The sequence below is a fragment of the Adiantum capillus-veneris genome, chromosome 20, assembly GCF_014529385.1.
Source record: "Adiantum capillus-veneris isolate H3 chromosome 20, ASM1452938v2, whole genome shotgun sequence".
NCBI lineage: Eukaryota > Viridiplantae > Streptophyta > Polypodiopsida > Polypodiales > Pteridaceae > Adiantum > Adiantum capillus-veneris.
Window position 1 is genome coordinate 7,136,406 of NC_140950.1, and position 8,595 is coordinate 7,145,000.

Sequence of the window (8,595 nt, forward strand, 5' to 3'; positions counted from 1 at the left end):
CCATTGGCTAGGCTTGGGGAGGTCCAATAGGGTTGCAGCATGAGCAAATAGCAAGAGGGGTCGACCAAGGGAGAGGGGGGGCTGATTTTTTCAAGGCATTATCCACATACACTCACACAAACTCATGTGTGAAGCAAGAAGAGACTCTCTCTCCTTCTCAAGCTTTAATGGAAAGCTTATCAGCTACTCCAAGCTTGTGAGAAGGGAGGCCTACACCAACAACTCTTGGCTTTGTGATGCAAATCCAACCAAGAGCCAAGCTTCAATGCATGCTCATCTCCTCTACCATGCTAATTACTAAGCTAAGCTATGCTAATATGAGTGATTATGTGAGGAGATGTACATCTTTTTCGTAAGACTACTCCTTCTTCCTCTCAATCTACTGTCATACCCCGCTCGCTCTCACCATCTTCGAAGGTGTGTCCGAGGTCTTGGGTCTGAGACTGTGAGGGAATTGATGTTGTGTTTGATAAGTGTTTTGCTTAGTGCATGAAGTTTCCATCTTCATTGCACTAGCTAGTATTGAAGGAACAAAAAGAATTGTATTGTAAAATGTCTCTCTTGATCGGAGAAACCATAATACAAAGCCTTTTGGAGGGGGGACCGGCTCCATGCATATCCGGTCCTTAGCTCTTGTCAATTGCTTAATTTCTCTCTCTTTTGAAGTATTGTTCATGCTATCTAACTAGGTGTTATGCTTTTTGTTGCTCTCTCCACCCAAGCACTCTTGTTATTCTCATTAGGAATCTATTCTAATGAAATGCTCACTATGTTTATGCTATTTTCCACTACACACAAGTTACTAGGCCATTAAATGTTACATTGGTATGAGAGCACAAGGTTTCTGTTTTCTTGCTCAAGAAGGGAGGTCCTCAAGCTAGCTATAAATGGTTGGTATTATTAATTTCATGTGAGTAAGTAGAATAGGGATTTTTCAGCCTTGCAATGCGCCTGCCTTTGTGCAATTAATGGGGCATCACCGTCGAGAGCTATGGTCTTAATAGTGGAGTCCTACGGGGCTTGCCTACGGCTTAGCCACTATTGAGCTATTAGAAGCTTGACAAGAGCCGGTGCTATTTTTGGTGTTGAAAGACCGTCTCTTCTATTCCTTGCAATTAATGGTATTCGAGCCACGCGTACAGTCAAGCTCCCCACCATGACAAGAGGGTACCTAGGAAGCCTCCTTGCGAGACTTCCAAAAGAGGCCTCTCTCCAATTCGGGAAGAAGAAGAGGATCCATACGAAGGGCTCAAAAATTTTCTTCTCGATGATGCATCTCCTTCCCAAAAGAGAATTCAAGAGTCTCCACTGAAGGAACGAGAAAGAAATGAGTCTCCTACCACCTTGGCAGAGATGGCTCCACAAAGACGGCGGGCTAAACGCACTCCATCACCTCCAAAACGGAGAAGACCATTGCATGCTTCTCCACACCATAATTCAAGGAGGGATGACAAAAAGCAAGAAAAGAAAAAGGCGAGAAAGAGGACACTCTCTTCTCCATCCTCTTCCTCTTATGAAAGTGATGGTGAAGACAAAGAAGATCAAGGCAAGAAAAAGGCGAGAAAGAGGTCACCCTCTTCTCCATCTTCCTCAAATTCTTCATCATGATGGTGTAACCTTTGAACCATAAAAAAAAAGAGGCCATAGGAAATCCTATGCCGTGTAAAAGAGGTCGTCCAAGCTCAAGAAGTTCAAAGAGGGAGGGAAGGGCATCTCTTTCCTTACCTACGATGGCACCTTTGGTGCTACGGACAAAGTTTTGGCCTTTATCCAATAGTTCGATGCGGCGTTTGGAGATGAGGGATTCACGGAGTCCTCTAAGCTACACCATGTAGCTATGCACTTTCAAAATTCCACCAGACAATGGTGGTATAGCCTACGGGCCAACGATGAAGCTCCACCAATATGGAAAGCTTTAAGAGCTTCCATTATGAAGCAGTTTTTGGCCACCGCTGCCAAAGACAAAGTACTCATCGAATGGTGAAGCTTGAAGCTCTCTCCCTACAAATCCATTCACAAATATGTAGACAAGTTTTGGGACTTACAACTCAAAGCCACTGTCTTCAAAAGGCTGGATTTTGGAGAGAAGAAGCAACAATTTTGTGCGGGCTTAACTGAAGAAATGGCGGAGTATGTCAACTCCCAAAGGCCATGCACCGTATCGGCGATTATACACCATACTATGGTGGCTTCTCAAATCAATTACAAACAAGGGCTAAGAGAAATTCTAAGCCCATAAAAAACAAGGGTGCCAATGAGCCTAAGAGGAAGGACAATGTCCAAAAGTCTCCTAAGGGCAATTCCAACAAAGCTAAAGAGAAGGGAGTTTACAAAGGCAAAAACAAACTCTCTCTTGAAGAGCTTGAGCGTTATCGCAAGGATAACCGTTGTTTCAAGTGCGGCGAGCAAGGGCATGCGTACCGCGTTTGTCCCTAAAAGAACACCCGCCATGAACCTCCTAGAGCTACCTTGGTCGAAGTCCAAGAGGAGGAAACTCACCACAAAGGATCTCCTCTATGCCATGCTTGGGAAAAGGTAAGAGAACATGATGCTTTTATTCTCTTTGAACCTGGTTCTACTCATAATTTCATATCCAAAGAGTTGGCCACCAAGCTAGGCATACAAGCTTACGAGATGGAAGATGTCCTACCCCCGCAGACGGTACTTTCAAGGGTCACGAAGCTTCGGTCACTCCCTTAATTGAGAAATTGAGGCTCCATGTCCAAAGCTATGTGGACAAAGAGGACTTCTTTATCTCTCCTCTCAAGCATGAGGATGTAATCCTAGGGGCACCATGGTTTGATCGCATGGCTGCCAATGTTAAATTCCCTTAAAGAAGAATCTATTTTAGGTTCAAGGAAAAAGATATGTACATAGATGCCAAGCAAATGGGTAACACCATACCCATTGTACATACACAAGCTTTCAATAAGTCAATAAAGAGCTCTATTTCCGTGTACATGATTTTTGTTAAAGATTCTCAAAATGAACCTAATGTTTTAACAAAAGAAAATAAACACACTCACAAGGAATTAGAGTTATCCAACTTTCTCAAGGGGTTTCAAGATGTTTTTATTGACGACATCCCTTGTGAACTACCTCCTAAACGAGGCAATGATGACCATGCAATTAAACTACCTCCAGGAAGTTCACTGCCTGAGGCCCTATTGCAGTTTCCCTACATCAATAATTATTCTTTTTTCTCCTCAATATGTGTGTACTCTCTTCTTTTGTTACATGGTACTAAGAGGGGCTAGATTCTAACTAAAGTTACTAATGATATAGTCTACTTTCATTGTCTACTAAAGTTGGGGTTCTTAGCATAGTGTTGTTGATGTTTCAACCCTTTTTAAGCTAGTTTTTTTTTCAAGTAAGCAATTTCTCTCAAATTACGAGGCTTGTAAAACAAAATCTTTGTTCACACAAACATATCATTTTTGTTTATACACTAGTTTGCATTGTTTTGATTCATTTTGGACATCTCCATGTGAATTCAAGCCCAAGTAGTGGGAGTCATCGCTGACAGAGGAGTATGATTTTTGGAAGGATGAATGTAGTTTACTTCAGACCCTTCACTTGGTTCTCACAAATGCTAGGTTTGAGCATCACTATTGCGATGAGCCTTTAAGGTTTTTCATTTGGGAGAGGCTTTTGGATATATAATTGAGATAATTAACATATATAGAATCTATTTCACTTTCTTGTTCCTATTTCCTTCAAGTGTCATTGTATTTAGTATGTCATTTCCATATCATGGTCATTGATTAATTAGATTTATCTTTGCAAAACACCTGGTTACATCGGTATTTCAAATTTTGAAGGGAAGGTTCTCTTATTGTGTAATCATTGGAACAAAACATGGGGCGTGTAATCATTGGCTCAAAACACAAACGCCAAAAGTGTTGGCCGAATTTTGGGCAGCGAAGAGGTGTGTGCTTAGACCCATGGGTAGTCACATCCAGTGGGAGTTGGGAGTGTGGGATGAAGGAGAGTATTGAATATAGATACTCTGGAAACATTTTTTTCATTACTAATCCCCTTGGAGTTTTGCTAGTACTTCAAAAGAGTAAGTGATAAGCTATTCTTTAGGAACGGCAACAAACTATTAGGGGTGTGAGTCAGAACATAGTCTTGATGAGGAGCTTGGTATACCTTTTATTAGGACTCTAGGTGTGAGGAGGTTGCATGTTGAAAAATAGGACACTAGTAGTGATCCAAAGCCGTGTAGATCTAGAAGAAATAGGAATCACGTGCAAAGATTGAAGAATAATAGGCATGTGGCCACACATTGTACATATATAGCAAAAGCCTTCAGCTTACAATGTTTTGATGAGGCGGTGCAAAGTGCGAAGTGGCAAGAGACCATGAATGAGAAGATGGATGCCTTGTATGGAAATAAAACATGAGAGTTATGCTATTGCCTAAATGTAAGAAGCCTATTGGATGCAGATTGGTGTACAAAGTCATCATGTCTTGTAGTACTATTAGGCATTCTCAGGGCTTCATCAACCTTTTCATTGCCTTGGAGACATTTGATGAGCTTGTAGGAGTAACTTTTTGGCCCAACCTTCCACTCCATTAGTCATTGATGGCTTTGACATGGGTGAGGGAAGTCAAGATGAGATTGCTCGTCAAGGGTTGTTGGAGAATCATGCCTTGCTTGAAAATGCTTTAGTCAAGTATGCCAAACATGACGTCCTCACAAAAGCAAGACTTATGATAGTGATTGTCTAATTTGGCTCCTTTCCTAGTCATCACCTTGGAAAATTAGAGAGCATAAATGCTAAACTAAGGCACCTTGTACTTCAACCAAAAGTTTACAAACCAATCTCTAAAATACCAATCTAACTAAAACATAATGCAACAAGCTTGTGGTCATGTACACACATTTACAACCATCCAATTACAAATCAATCTGCACAAGTTATTTACAAAAAGATCTAACATGATTATTTGTCACACCTACTTGGATATGTATATAAGATGCTTTTGTAGTGACAAGGCTCTTTCTTTAATTGTGACTACCATGGAAATTTTTTGTTGTGATGTTAGTCCATTTTAAAGTGATTTCAAAATGGAATTGTAACTTTTAATAAAGAAATTTTATTATCTTATTCCCATAAAGATAAATGTACAGTTAGGGATCTATAAATATAGATGGAATTTACAGAAGGGTATAATGAAGGGAGAAAATTTCAATACATAGGGGTTTATAAAAGAGGTTTTACATGCATGTGATACGAAGCATGCTACACTAAGTGACCCCCCCCCCCCCCCTCTCAGGGGAGAACACAAGACATTGTGTGGATTTAAATGTGTGTATTTTAGAAGTTGTAATAACAAAAGATTGATAGTAATGTTATGTTGAACAATTAATGTAATAGATTTCATATAGCATTTCAATTCTATGTACTAAGTGTTCTTAGTTTGACACATTTATACCAATATGTGGAAGGTTGTGGCAATTGTTTTATTGTTTGTTGTCAAAATTTATTCAAAATTATCATTGTGCAGATTGGTATTCACTAGTCTTTGAATCAATTGTTTTGTAGTTCAGTGGTGATTCTATAAGTGGTGGGATTTTTATGGTCGTTTATATTAATAGAGCTTTAGTCTTATGGTCATTTATTTCCATTATTTTCAATGATCTTTTATTCTTCTAAATTTTCACTTCCGTTGTCTTAAGTCCTATGTAGAAATCCTACTAAGTAGGTGGCATATGTTTTGGTTTGAAATTTATATGCCTGTCAATTTTTTTGTAGAATATCTGTATATGTAGGATAGGGGGGATTAATTTATTGCAACTATGTTTGTATATAGAGGGGTTGGCTGGTATGGAAGGAGCCATATAGAGGGGGTTTCTCTAATCTAGATGCACGCAGGTGATGTCCCTCCATTACGAATAGTGAGTCCCTCAGGTAGGAATATCCAGCTTTGGCAGCTTTTCTTCACGCTTGACATCAACTTTATCTTTGGTGCCCGTCAATCCCCACTTGTCTCCACCCACAATAAAGGTATTGTGCACAACTAAATACATGTTTCCTTTCTCATAAAAGTATTGATCGCTACTATAATCTACGAACACTATGAGCTTGGTCTCACTCGGTCTCTCTTCTATTTTCACATAGTAACAATCCATACCATCTTTGTAGATTTTAGCACCTTGTTCATTTTCAAACTGGTATTATAGGTGCAAAAGTTTCATGTTTAGTACTATTTGTGATTGTTGTGCTCCCATATTGGTTTCCTCCTTGAAACTCACACTTTTGAGTCCCTTAGCCATATAGGTGTAAGATCTCTTTGATGAGGTATTATAAAGACTTTCCTCTAAGGTTGGCAAAGATCCTTGATTGACACTCCCTTCTATCAAAATGTGACTTGACTGATTCTTAACAACAGAATTTCTATTCTGATATAACCTACATAATTGCAAATACATCAAGGAAATTACGTTTGTAAAAGTTTGACGTGTTACCTTTTATGATGCATATAATCTTCCAATGGAAAGAAAATCAAGCTACAAACCCTGATTTTCACAACCTGTATAAGAATCACTTGGTGGCTATAAGTCTATAGCCGCTTTGTCAGTCAAAATTTGAACCAAGCATAATTTTGTCACACTTTTGACAAGAAATATTAGTTTTCTTACAAAATCCATAATTCAAATCCAAATTGAAATTTGAAAAGACCACTACGCTTCTGGGGACTAGAGCTAGCTCCGGTATGAATCTGGGCTCAATCTCTGAGACAAGGAGACATGGATTGCGATCCATGTATCCTTGTGTCAGAATGCACTCAAACTTGGCACATAGGTACTCCTCAGTCCATTGACCCCTATTGTATGATTTTTAAGTGATTTGGATCACTTTAGGTCACCGAAAAATCAAAAAATAGGTATGTTTCATGATTTTTGGTCTTGAATGAATTTTGCCCTATTTTAACCCACTTCTTGGAGTTTTTTGACTATCTTGCTTTTGGATATTTTGTTTGTATTGGTCTTTGCTACAATTTTGTATAGTCTATAAACAAAAAATTAGAGAAGGTACATGGATTGCGATCCATGTTCCATCAGATCTCCATGGACCCCAAACTTGGCTTGATGATTGCTTACAATCTAAGTAGTCTACTCCACAACTTATTTTTGGATTTGGAAAAAAATTTGGTGATCAAAAGAAAAATTTTATGTCTGTCCCACGGTTTTTAACTAGGAACTATTAACTTTTTGAAGTTTTGTGCTATGGTGCCCTTTGCAAAAGTTGTCCCAAATGGTGTCAGATATCTACTGCTCAAATCTCAGACCAAGATGGTCAAAAGGGACATGGATTGTGATCCATGTTTGACCACATCTAAACATGAAATATGGTAACCTGTATGCTTGCCCAAATGCAACAAAACTATAGGAGGTCTAAAACACCTAAGGGCACTATCCTCCCAAGTCTGGTCGCAATCCAACAAGGTATCAAAATAATGATCTATCATGATCAAGGTCCTATAAATTATAACAAAACACTCCAGAAAGGTCACCCTATGGTCTGGGAACACTCTCTTATGGTCAAAACGTCAAAAAACAACCATTAATGCACTCAAAACAATCAATTTAGCTCGTAGACAACAGGCCAACGCAACCACAGTAAAATTGAGAATGATTACACGTAAATTAAAGAGCAATAGACAAGGAACACAATGCAATTATCAAAAACAAATTTGGATTACTAGAGCTCAAGAAAAATGGATTACAATGCGTGAGAGAGTAGCTGCTCTCAGTCATACACTTCAAACTCCAAAATCTTTGATAATATATTATGTTCAACCTTACAAAATTGGTTTTTATACCTAGGGCTTCTCTTGGCCAGTGGCCGACTTACAAGGCTTAGACCCAACAAGGCTCAGAGATCATTTGGCTAAAACTCAGAGCCTCTCATATTTACAAGCTAATGCAAAAAAATAATAATGGGATTACAAAATTTTGCAGCTTTGTGACGAGGTTGTCGGCTAGGAGGGCCCCCCCGCCTATTCCACTACCAACATGTATGCATAAAAATATTATCATTAAGGGCCATGGATGTCAAAAGCACTTAAGTCCAATTAAAGCTCCAAGTGTGAAAGTTGGTTTTAGTGATGGTTTATGGTTAAGATCTGCTGATATTTTCCTTGTGAATATGGTTATGTTTATTGTTGTGGTAGCCAAATGTGGCCCTCATATATATTATTGGTTATGGTGGGGTTGCCAAAATTTGTGCAGCCATGTTATGTGCTAAAGTAGTATGTAGGATGGTTGTGTGTCACCCGGCATAGGGTGGAGTGTGTTAGTTATGGTGGATAGGTTAGTGAGTCATTCATGGTGTTAGCATGATTAGAGTAGCACTAGCAAAGGGCTTGATTGGCCAAGCACACAATATAGTAGAATATGTTTGCAAAATAGACTTAGACTTATTGAGTATAATGTGCATCTATATAGTTATATACAAAGAAGCAACCTTTTGACACATAAGGCATACAAGTGGCTATGATTTACACATGGATTGATTCTTCACATGGGTTATTGACACATTACATTTCTAGGTGGAAGAGGTTGTTTTCACAAGAGATGCAACA